Source organism: Furipterus horrens, unplaced genomic scaffold (assembly GCF_987537825.1).
Source record: "Furipterus horrens unplaced genomic scaffold, mFurHor1.1.pri manual_scaffold_6, whole genome shotgun sequence".
In the NCBI taxonomy this organism is placed as follows: domain Eukaryota; kingdom Metazoa; phylum Chordata; class Mammalia; order Chiroptera; family Furipteridae; genus Furipterus; species Furipterus horrens.
Window position 1 is genome coordinate 132,061,174 of NW_028327176.1, and position 13,249 is coordinate 132,074,422.

The following is a 13,249-nucleotide window of genomic DNA, read 5'->3' on the forward strand; positions in this document are numbered from 1 at the left end:
TTTTAGCAGTATTGTCTTACCAGGAGTTAATTGACTATGGATAATATCACAAACAATGCACTCCTGTTGCCACTGGATTTTAAAACAATATTCATTCTGCTATTTCCACATCAAAGCTTCTAAGAAATAAGCTGTAAGTGGGTTTCACATCATTGAAGAACTCCTGACATTTTTGAAGTTCCCCTGGGGTTTACAATGAGAGTCTATCTAGGAATACTGAATTCTAGGAAATAAAAGGAAAATTTCTTGCAAATTTTTGTCTAAATGAAATACCAAAAAGAATGCTTGATATTCAAACTCTTCACAGGAATTGCATTTTTTTAAAATAAAAGAATAATAGTGGCTGCGAGTTGCAACTTGCTTTTTGCTTTTGCTTTTGTGGCAATGTATGCTGAGTGGGAAATTTGATGAAGAGGTTTGAGTGTAATGAGTGGAAAATTGCGAGTGATCAGTCTGTTATATGTATTATCTTGCTGCCTAAGTGAAAAAGGTGATGAAATTATCCTTTGAATTTAAAACCATGTTAATCATCAATCCAGATAATTTTTCAGTGGTATGATTTGAAGTCACTGTCCATCCAGTGACTTCAAATCCATTATGAATCATACAGCCCCTTGATTTGTTCTTGTTGAGTAAATAAGCATTCCATCTTTCATTTTAAACAATATTATGCTTTTGATATGCTAACTCAGTACTACCTGTCAGTGTATGATTGAGTAGGCAGTGAGTTCACAATGTTTTATCAAGTTCTTGAACTAAAAAAAATTTTGAGAGGTCATATCATTCATCTTTAGTTTGTATCTGGGAAATAGATTTGTTTGCTTGCTAATCATTTTTCAAGAAAAAGTCCATGCATGTGTCTGTGCTATTCATCACTGTATATCTAGCACTTAGCATAGTGCCTCGGGCATGGTAGAGCCTCAGTAAACCTTTGATGGAGGAATAAATGAATGAATGAATGAATGAATGAATGATGACTTGCTGTTCCTGTTCTCTATGCCCCTAACTGCCCCAAATATCACCATCAAGAGATTGATCTTCTTCTCATAGTGTCTTAATAAGGTGATCATATAATTTATAGTTCAAAGCAGCACACTTTTGAGAGTAAAAGGGATGCTGTTAATAATTACACCAGGACAAGTGGCACAAGCTGGGACATTCTCAGGACAGCTGCAACATACGGCCACCCTGTACATAGAGAAGACTGAAACACTGGAGGACCAGAGAATATTCTCCTTGCTTATATTTCATGATTGTCTATTTTCTTGACACCTTACTTAGCTTGATATAATTGATCTGACCTTTTGAGCTAATTACTGAGTGTTCCCTAAAGTCAATAGTTTTTTTTTTGCCTTCCAATTTGAATTAGCATTAAAGTGGCAGGAAAAAAGCTCTATGCGGAGAGGTAAAGAGCATTTTGGGGTACTATTCTAACCCCTATGCCTAGCTGTGTTTGATACATAGTTGACTTGATAAATGTTGGCTTTAAAAAAAAAAAAAAAGGAACCCCGGCTTCAAAATGGTAGACTGTAGAACAATTAAATACTGGTCCCACATAAAATCCAAACTAATGGTTAAAATACATATTAAAATAATATGTATTTAAAATAATAAATTTTGAGGGAAACTTCTGCTTGACAAAGAACTAATGAAATCTTGAAAAATGAAAAGCATGTGGTTTAAGGTGAATTAGAAATACAGTTCTCAGAACATGTATAAGAGTAACACTAAAAGAACTCCATTGCCAGAGTGGGTTAGCAGTAGGGAACAGAATAGAGGCCAGAGGCAATTAGAAGGGTACCCAGAGAAGTCAGAAGGATTGAGCCTCTAAACACACACACACACATACACACACACCAGACATATCCATCTCTATTCAGGAGTAGTAGGGGCTTAGGATAGAGTGACAAGGCAATTCACCCAGGTGTCCTCAGTGTTCCAGAGGAAGCAGAAGGGAGTGTCTTACCTTACTGAGTACCACAGCTCCTTCTTCCATGACTGGAAGCAAAGCAAGTCTCAGCAGCAGCTTTCTCTTCCCCGCCAGGTTGTACAAAGACAGTTAACAGAAAACCTACTATGGAAGTTCAACTACCAAAACAAACTCATATGAATGATGAAAATATTCTCAAAATTTGTGGAACACTAATAGCATATAAGGGTGACTTTTCTGAAAAAACAACAACAACAAAAAAAAACAGAACTCTCTAAACAAATGAAATAATTCATACTAGTGGAAGTAGTGTAGGACTGTAACAGCCTATTTTATATCATTTAGAAGTTAAGGAAAAATACCATATTCAAAAGCTAGGATGATTAATTATGAAAAAAAATTATGGATTGTGGAAGTGAAATAAATAAACCTTTGAAATCAGAAAAACTCAAATATGGGCTGACTTGCAGCATAAACACAATTAAAGAGCACATTAGTGATGTGAGAGACTACACCAAGAAATTATCCCTGGATTTAGAATAAATGGAAAAATTATTAAAACAACACAAAAGAAAAGTTAAAAAACAAATAAGCATGAAAAACAGGGCTGGAAATCAACATCCATCCATTAGGGATCCAAACTGAGAGAATATGGATAATGCAAGAGGAATAATATTTGATGACATAAAAGGCAAAAAAAAAAAAAAAATTCTAGACCTAAAAAAAGACTTAAGTCCTACAATTGAAAGGGGCTGTCAAAGAACAAACACAACAACAGTAACAATGGTAACAAAACCTAATTCTAGACATTTCATAGTTATGTCAAGACTAAATGGAAAATCCTAAAAGATAGGAGAGAGAGGAAAACAATTAGAATACCTACAAAAGTTAGAATTATATTGGCACCATATTCAGCAGCAGCATCATTGGATATAAAGAGTATTAGAGTGCCATCTTCTAAAAGCTGAGAGGAGATAGCTTTAAGTCTCTCATTTTATACACAATGAAACTGTCACTAAAATATGAGGGTAGGGTAAAACATTTCAGACATACAAGACCTCAGAAAGCTTGTTACCCATAGATCCTTAAATAAGAATTAATAGAGGATATACCCCAGGAAGAAGAAAATGAATTCCAGGAGGAAGCAACTGGATGCATTGTGTAATTTAAAATTGATAATAAAAATGAAATTTATTTCTAGGAAAGTAGTGTTTGATTTTTTAAATTGTAAACATAAAATCAGATAAAATTAGAATTATTTAATTTACTTTAATTATACAATATGCCACAAGTCCACAAGTTAATCAGAGGACTGGATCCTCTGATTAACAAGAAGTGGCCCCTAGGGGAGGCCCCACTTGTCCTGATGCCAGAGGAGTGGGAGGCCAGAGGCCAGGACTGAAGCAAGATCTAAACTGCTCACAAAGATGCTACAAGAGCCAACATACCACAGAGTCCCTGACACACAACCTTCAGTGTAGCTTTTTGATCCTCCATATGTCCAATTTCTATCAACAGTTTTTTCACTATGTCATTTTCAAGTATTCCTCAAGGGTTAACAAAATTTTTATAGGGAGAAAATTTGATACGTCTAATAAGATTGAGTATTAGCAGAATATTGAGAACTCAAAAATGCTTTAATTTGGACTACAACTCTTTCACTTTTGTCTTTCCAAGTCAGGACAGAAGGAGCCCTGAATGATAGAAGTTATTCCCACTGGGCATGGCTCCCCTCTATCTAGGTGACAGAGAGCTTCAAGGGGGGAGTTCTTTCTCTTGGCAGTACAGTGTAAACGCTAAAAGAAGTATCTTGTAGTTCTTACCTAAGTCAGGTATTGTGTTTCCCTTTCATTAATGTCTTACGTGGCATTGTGCATTTGGTGGACATTTGTTGAGCGCTCCCAGCTCACCTCCACCTTCCTGGAAGCACTTCACACATTCTCCCTTTCCCACAGCAGGAGCCGCTGCCCTGCCTTCCTGGTCTCAGTAGCTGGCCTAGGAGCTCATCCTTTGTGGGCCAAAATCCCCCTCCAGAGCTTTCTGTTTACCTCTAAAATTGAGAGAAATGGAGGCCCTTCCTCTCTGGAAATCTGTGAGGGTGTGATCTTGGCCATGACTATGTCCCTAGTACTTGGGAGAAAAAGGTTTGCAGATAGAATTGAGCCAGAGCACCAGAAGTAAGAGGAAGAGGGATAGAGGCTTGGAGGAATAGGTCCCTGGCTCCTGAAGCACTAGTTATACCCCTACCCATCCTGGATCCTGGGCCAATACACATTCCCTTTTGTCTAGCTAGTTCAAAATGACTTTCTATCACTTGCAACCAGAGGAGTCCTGTCCAGTTCAGTGCCTTCCTCTGAACAGGTGCACAATAAAGGTCACTGGATTCAGAGGAGCAGGCCAAGAATTAACTCAGCATGAGATGTGGCTCTGGAAGAAGGAGGTGAGTGGCCCAGGCCAAAACATCCTTGAGGGGGCAGAGCACATTTGTGGGGACAAGGGGATACCATGTGGAGGCAATTTTGCCAACAGGAGACGAGTAACCAAGCACCTGGCAGCAGCTCATGCCAACAGAGCACTGTAGAGGTGACAGTAGGTCTCATAAGAAAAAGCCCTTTATCTAGAAATTGAAAATAATATTTGAGAAATTCTGTTTTGACAATTGTAGGATTTGAGGCTGCTATTATCTTTCTGTGGTCTAATACTTGATTTGCATTGCTTTTACTTTCTCTTAATAATGTTATTTCATTACTTTGTGCCAACACGCTCATATGTAAGTTTATGTATAGAATTTCTGAGGGGAAGGAGAGAACTGAAGTGTCAGCCTGTTAGTTTCCAAATGAAGAGATCTTCTCAGGGTTCTGGGTGAGGAAATAAGCCAAGAAGAGTGTAACTACACAAAAGGCAATTCCACTTCAGGGCACAAGAGTCTCTGACCAAGATTCATTTCTAACCTTTAGGGTCACTTACTTTGGAGCTACATTTTCATTTGTGGCAACTAATACTTTCTTTAAGCAGGTTTCAAGGATTTTTGACTTATCATATAGTTCTTGTGCATTTTGTTTGGCCTCGGTTTCTTAATTTAATTATAGGTGGTAATCAACTTTGATCTCAAACAGGAGCATCATTGTATGTAAATGAATATTTAACAGGATGTCAGAATGGGACTCATCCTGTCTCTTTTTTTGTGAAGTGCCAAAAGAAAACCAGAGACTGTGTGAGACAAACCCTCATCTGGGAATTTACAAAGAAAAAGAAGGAAAACTACTTCAAGGACTCATAGATATACATGTAGAAAAATGCATGAAAAGGGGTGGGGGGAATTTGGTGAGGACATTTCTTTGAAGGAGCTGTTGCCACTCGGTGAGCCTCCTAAGAGAGGAGGGTGGGTTTTAGCTCTGTCACCTCAAGCTTCATGAGAGAGGCTTTTATGGGATGACTTGGAGAACTCTGAAATATATTGGAAGTGTTGATACACAAAAATTGATGCCTGAGAAGGTTAAATTAGCCCTGTGTCAACGGGGCTAGAGGGGACTGTATTGGGAGTAGGTCTGAACTTCCAGTTTGCTAAACCAACAAATATGTGAGTGTTTCCAGTGTACCAGATATGAGTTACATGGGAGACGAAATTGCTGGGGGGGGTCATTTTACATCCTGTCCTAAAGGACCACACAGAGGATTCCTTATAACAAGAAATTGGAGGTGAATTCAGAATTCTTAGGGGATGTAGGAGTTGTTGCAAGTGACAGCCTGGAAATGAGATGCATCCACCCACCTAATAAAAACTGTCATCAGAGGGATCAGCCAGGGAATCTATTAAAGAGACAATGAAAACATCTTTTGGGAGAAAGAGTTGGCTATTCTCACCAGCCAGGCCCAAAGAGTGTGAAGCCAGCTTACAACAGCACCAATGTGAGTAAGACCTTCCCTGTTCTCTGATAACTCATCCTCTTCCCACCCTCCCCATGTCTCCCCATAGAGTGAGTGCTCAGGGATTGGCTAGTAAGTGGGGATAAGGGAAGAAGAAGCTCAATGTGGAAAAATGAAGCAAACTCCATCCTGCCCTATTTCCCTACTGTATGTAGACTTCCAGCCTGAAACAACTTTAAGCTAAAGAAAGGGAAAGAATTGTAGTTTTAATGCTAATTAAAGTTTAGTGATTTGAATAATATCTTCAAATGGATATTTTGATTATTGAATTAAAATTGTTTGGGGGGCTTCAAGTGACTATAGGGCTGTCTGTTACTTAAGAGTGAGTACAAAAGCCAGGGTTCCTGATCAAGTTTTCATCCTTAAGTACGCTAAAATTAACCCCACTTAATGCTTTTAAAAAATGAAATTGTATTTTGAATATACCATTATGTAGATGTGTATAACATAGTAGTTGAAGCAACAAGTATAAAATCAGACAAATGTAATAATGCCTGATCTACGTGAACTATCTTGTCAATAAGCATAAAGAAGACATGTTAATTATTCTCAGAACTAGTCAGGCATTCTTTCAGGTGTTGTATTCATTCCTGGGCTTTATAACTTAAATCATAGTTCACCTTTAGAAGCATGATGAAAGGACAGACAATTAAGGACAGAAAAAAAGCTAGAGAACTTGATTTATTTAACAGAGAGAAATGAAACTGCTAATGGCACCAATTATTAAAACTTTTGTGTTACTGAGAGTTAGAAGCATCAAAGCTATGAACCCATATGTTACAGAATCACTTTGATTAAATACCTGCTAATACAGTGCTGCACTGAATAATCCAAAGAGCTCCAGGTATGGCAATAGAGAGGAAGAAAATTTGTAAAAGTATCAGGTATCAAGAATCATAATAGACAACCTGTGATTCATTAGTCTTCAACATTCATTAGTTGACATTTATTGAGCAACTATTATATACCAGGCTCTGTAGATAAGCAGGCAGAAAGTGTGAAGTGACCAAACAGTCAAAAAGGAATAAAATAGAATACAAGAAGAATAAGAGCCATTGTGTGCACTGGGACAGCAGTACAAGGGAAGCTATCTTAATTCACCTCTATTTAACTGTCCAGCTAAATTTACAAATTAGTTCCTCTGTATAACATAGTAACAGGCCTTAAGCACTCTGAAATGCTTTCAACTACTCTCTAGTGTCTGTGTACTTCTCTCATCTGCTAAACTTTTTGTTGTTGTTGTTCTTGACCAAGAATTAGTTGTGTTCATTTCCCAAATTTATTTATACCAATCATACTTATTATTATAATAAGTAATTTAAAAAGTAATACATGATATAATGAAATATGAATAGAAAATGAGCATAGTCAATGCTTTTGAAAATTAAATTGAATGCTTTGGGAAGATACAATAAAGACTGGTCATTTAAAAAGTCACTATATAATAATCCAGATTCTTTAATAGTTTTTGAAAGTTTATGACTAAATGGCAAAATGTACCTACCATTCTCTTACCTTTTCTACCCAGAATGCTATGCAAATGAGCCAATATTGTAGCTCTATTCAATGCCAAAACAGAATAAACATCAGCAGAAAATATACTGTCATTTTCTCACATAGATGAACACTGTCAACTGCAAAGCCATTGTCTTGGCCACCAGCTAGGAAAAGTAATAACCTTCAGAAATTCTATTATTTATGTGCCAGTGAGGCCATATGACCACTGCAGGGCAAGTCTTTCAGCATCACCCACAACATACTTCATGTCAGATCATTCATTCATTCAATTAATATTGATTGAGCTCCCACAGGGAGACTGGCAGGGAAACAATGCCTCTTATTGAACAAGCAGGAGAGAAAATTACGTGACTCACCTGACTCTATCAGTATGTTTCCATGGAGGAATCTTGAAACAGGATATAGCTTCTGGTGGCCTCTCTCTTCTGATGAAGCCATGTGCTGGAAGTGTTACTAGCCCAAGACTACTTCTGGGTTTTAACATTTAATTATTTGTATGTGGACTGACCTGTTTCTCATGAAAAGATAGGCTCTACTGCAACACAATAGAGTATTCATTACAAATGGGTTTACAGACCCCTGAAAGTGGCTGCCAGCCCGGCTGGCAGTGTAGAGCCAAGAGATCCAGCCCAGATAGTAGAAAGGTACCTTGGTTACTCTGAATGTGTAGGGGGACAGTTGGTTTTTATGCATAAAACAAGCATTATCATCAATTTCTATAGCATTGATTAACTTCTATTAATATGCTTATATTCAACAAAATTCAAAAAACTGAATGCTATGTCTGTGACACTCAATGTTTACAAAGTGTTGAAAAATTTTGATAGCTATTTATGATAAAAGCTATATAAAATTATTGACTTTCAAATAATTCTGTTTCTATATCTAAGATGACTTAGGTACCACATAAAAGTATAGGCCACACGCTTTTCTATCTCAGAAGGTATTTTAAAGACTGAAACCTTACTCACATAGCACTTATTACTCTTTTAAGGGAGGAATTAATTAAATAAAATATAAATTGATATAATAATTTATAAATATTCTTGATAAATTTTGGAATTTGAAAACAATTCCCTCTCTTTGTGCCATAAATTTATAACTCTGTGAAATGCACTGTCTTAACAAGGCATTGAGAATACTTCCTATTTATTTCAAATTATGTAGCTATGAGTTTTTATTTTCAGCAAACGCAATTAGGATAGACAAAATTGGAATGGATGTTCCAACAACTCTGTGTGTTTTCTCAAGTTAGCTATTAGAGAAGAGTAAATTGAATTGTTCTAATGTTTCTAACTATTAATATTAATTTAAAATTCTCTTTGTGTTCTTTCTCAGTTTGATGAATGCCAGTCTATACAAGGTTAAACTTTATTTGTAACAGCATGGAATTCTTACCAAATGTGTACTTGGTGATGGGATGGAGGACAGAATGGGGATATCCAGGTACTATTATACATTTAGTGATTGGTAATCCACACTGGTTCTCTCATCTGCTTATTAACTCATTTGTTCTATGCAAGTTGTTGCTCAGGGAAGAGAAACAGAGGAATTCAGAAACTCCTCTAGTTCATTCCTGCCCTGACTCAGTACTTCCAAAAGAGGGATCAAGAGGGAAAGCATGCAAGCATGAGCATGGAAAATTAGGCTACCCTTCATGCTGATGGAGTCTTGCACTTCTCCTTGCCTTTACCATCTCTCCTGGGTAGCACAGAGGCAGGCTATTATGGGAATGTGAAAGTTGCTATATTCCTCCCTAGCCCCTTCCTAGGTTCTTCCTTCCTTTGGCACTTGCATTGGTATGGAGGCTGTGAAGGGGCCCAGAAAGGCATGTCTGTGCCCAGACTCCCCCTGAATGAAGCAGATCATTCCCATATGTGCAAATGCCCCTCCAGTACACACAGAGAGGACATGGAACAGTTGATCAGGAAAACTCTAGCTAGTCAGTATTTGGTTATAGGAACCTGATTTTTTAATGTAGCTGTGGCACTCAGCAGTATTTGCAAGTGAGAAGAAATAATGTACAAAACTGCCATATGGGAGAAGGTGATAGATGCTGAGGACAGTGGTAGGTGTGTTGTATACACAGCTGTACACACAACAAACCCTGAGGTTGGTATTATTTTTATGGCCACAAGGAAATGGAAGGTCAGAGAGTCTACATAAGGCCCTGTGACTAAGAAAAGGAGAATCTTGATGAAAGGACAAAACTATTCAAATTCAAAATCCTCACTGTTAACGTCTCCCAAGGATTATAACTAAATAAGAGGGACTCTAAAAGCAATATTCATCCTAGAAAAATTTTTCTTATCTAAAGCTATGAATGTGTTTATTAGATTGAAACATATGCAACTGACAATATTCAACTGCTTGTTCTACAAAAATGGCAATGTCATATGGTTCAATCATAACTATTTATAACTCCTGCAGAAAATAGTCACAGGTGAGGAGGACACACTGCAGAGCATAGTCATATTGAGGAACCCCTCACATTTCCTATGACTCACAGATTTTTGTTGTGTAAACTACAAAGGAAAATAACCAGAGTAATTGAAATTTACTTAACAAAGTTTATATAATTAAGGCAGAAAATTTTTCTGCATTAAACATTAAAGTTTTCCCACTTGGAGGTAAAAAGTGAGAACTCTGTAATGAATACATCAGCTCTGATAAAAGCTGACAGCTTTACATGGAGTAGCCTAAAATACCAAAGTAAGACAACAAAATAAGGTGATCTCAACCAGGCCTAGGAGAGAGGTGCTTCCTTGGCTACTATTGATTAGAGTTATTTATAATTTGCTATGCATTTGTTTATGACTAACTTAACTATTTAGTACCATGAATACAGTTCTTTCGTTATACACATCTAGCGCTAATGCTTTGTTCTTATAAATTTCTAAAGTAAAAGAGTCTTTTCAGGTAATGTGGTTGTCATTTGTGATGTTGGCCAAATTTGTCTAGTTTTTCTCTCTTTTAGACACAAGAAAATGGGAATGGCATTTCTAAGGGCCCTGTGGCTGGGTGAGCTATGATTAGTTCCAGCCAGTGAGCTATGAGCAGGAGTAGCATATGTTACTTCTGGGCTAAGGATTAAATTGCTGCTGTGAGACCTTCTAGAGCTCTTTTTACCTCTAGCATGGTGCTTGACAATATTTAATACAAGGGCGGCTCTCTCAGCCTAAATCCTGGGAGGGGAAGATTTAGAATATAACTCTTAGTCCATCCATGATGGATATATATGGAAGAAAGAAATAAACTTTATTATTGTTGGCAGCCGTCCGTCTCGAGAGACGATGGTGTAGCTTCTTAAGAGTCTATCTGCACCGCCGAGAATGGCTGTGCAGTCCGACTCGGGAGTGACACGGTATCTGTCTCCTCCCGTGTTGAATCGACATCTTACGATGACGCTGAAGTGTCCTCTCCAGTGAAGCTGAAGCTACAGAGCCTGGGCAGGGTGATATGGAGGGTCTGCTGTTGCCCATGCAGCAGACCCCCCCTCTCTTCGCAGCTGAAGGGTCCAAGGGAAAGACGGAGTCAATACAGCTTGGCTTCAGGTGCGCCGCAGGAGTTGCCGGTGTTGACTACAACGTCAAACGGCCTTAGGGACTCCGGCTCTGGATTTTCTGTCGGGGTTTACTCCCTTAGCCTTTCCCCTGAAGAAGTGTGCCGCAAGGCAGCGGAGGTTTTTTGGAGTCAGAGTTTTCCTTCTCTGATGTGCCCTGACTGGAAGATCGAACCAGCGACACTTAGCTCGCAGGCCGACGCTCAATCCACTGAGCCAAACCAGTCACTAAGATTAGGGGGTTGCTTATTACAGAAACATGCTTAGCCTATCCTGATTGATACAGATGTTTTGAATGGCCCAACTATAGTATTGATTCGTCGGCAGCCATCCGTCTCGAGAGACGATGGTGTAGCTTCTTAAGAGTCTATCTGCACCGCCGAGAATGGCTGTGCAGTCCAACTCGGGAGTGACACGGTATCTGTCTCCTCCCGTGTTAAATCGACATCTTGCGATGACGCTAGAGTGTCCTCTCCAGTGAAGCTGAAGCTACAGAGCCTGGGCAGGGTGATATGGAGGGTCTGCTGTTGCCCATGCAGCAGACCCCCCCTCTCTTCGCAGGTGAAGGGTCCAAGGGAAAGACAGAGTCAATACAGCTTGGCTTCAGGTGCGCCGCAGGAGTTGCCGGTGTTGACTACAACGTCAAACGGCCTTAGGGACTCCGGCTCTGGATTTTCTGTCGGGGTTTACTCCCTTAGCCTTTCCCCTGAAGAAGTGTGCCGCAAGGCAGCGGAGGTTTTTTGGAGTCAGAGTTTTCCTTCTCTGATGTGCCCTGACTGGAAGATCGAACCAGCGACACTTAGCTCGCAGGCCGACGCTCAATCCACTGAGCCAAACCAGTCACTAAGATTAGGGGGTTGCTATTACAGAAACATGCTTAGCCTATCCTGATTGATACAGATGTTTTGAATGGCCCAACTATAGTATTGATTCGTCGGCAGCCGTCCGTCTCGAGAGACGATGGTGTAGCTTCTTAAGAGTCTATCTGCACCGCCGAGAATGGCTGTGCAGTCCGACTCGGGAGTGACACGGTATCTGTCTCCTCCCGTGTTAAATCGACATCTTGCGATGACGCTAGAGTGTCCTCTCCAGTGAAGCTGAAGCTACAGAGCCTGGGCAGGGTGATATGGAGGGTCTGCTGTTGCCCATGCAGCAGACCCCCCCTCTCTTCGCAGCTGAAGGGTCCAAGGGAAAGACGGAGTCAATACAGCTTGGCTTCAGGTGCGCCGCAGGAGTTGCCGGTGTTGACTACAACGTCAAACGGCCTTAGGGACTCCGGCTCTGGATTTTCTGTCGGGGTTTACTCCCTTAGCCTTTCCCCTGAAGAAGTGTGCCTCAAGGCAGCGGAGGTTTTTTGGAGTCAGAGTTTTCCTTCTCTGATGTGCCCTGACTGGAAGATCGAACCAGCGACACTTAGCTCGCAGGCCGACGCTCAATCCACTGAGCCAAACCAGCCAGGGTTTAGTATTGATTACCATTCTGAAAATTAGGGTTGGGTATCTCTGGTTCAGACATTTCTACTGGCTCTGATTAACAGACCATGTACCTGACTTACAAAATGGTGCCTTAAATGGGCATAATTCAGTATGAGGATAGCTACCCTTTTTTTCCAATAGTAGGATCCTTCATGTTCAATTACCAGTTCCAAGAAGTACCCACTGATTGAAGCAAAGCCTTCACAAAGGTAGAAAGAGTAGATAGCTTTATAAGAAATAAAACAGCAGAGGGAAGCTTCATCTGGGAGGGAGTATCACCCCTCCCACCCTTTCATCTATCATCTCTTATTTAACCATCAACAGTGTTCCCCAAAGAGTGTGTAAACAAAGATTATGCCTAGAAAGGTTGAAAGTCCATCATAACCCATTAATACATTAGCAAGAATTGTATATTAACTAGAAATCCATACAGCAAAGAGGGAATAGGATATTTTATAGATAAATCTAAAGTCAAGAGAGAGCAATCAAAGGCTAGAAGCACCAGGGGAATACCCAAATGAACTGACACCACACTGAACAATAACACAAGAGCATGTGGGAGCAGGAAAAACTGATTTTGCCAACTTCATGATTTCATCCTGGAAAAGAGCCCGTTTCAATACTGATTCCAAATGAGGTTTTTCTTGATAAAAAAAAAAAATCCCCACAATTGGAGATGTTCATCAATGAAGGGGAAAACAGTTTTCTTTTAAGATCTCTGAATCTCTGTAAATAAGCTTATACTTTCTTAGCATACTAGTTAATATTTGTCTACTTATCAGTTGCTACCAAATTTGTAGCCATTATTCCGATTTATAAAAATTTCTGTTAAAATAT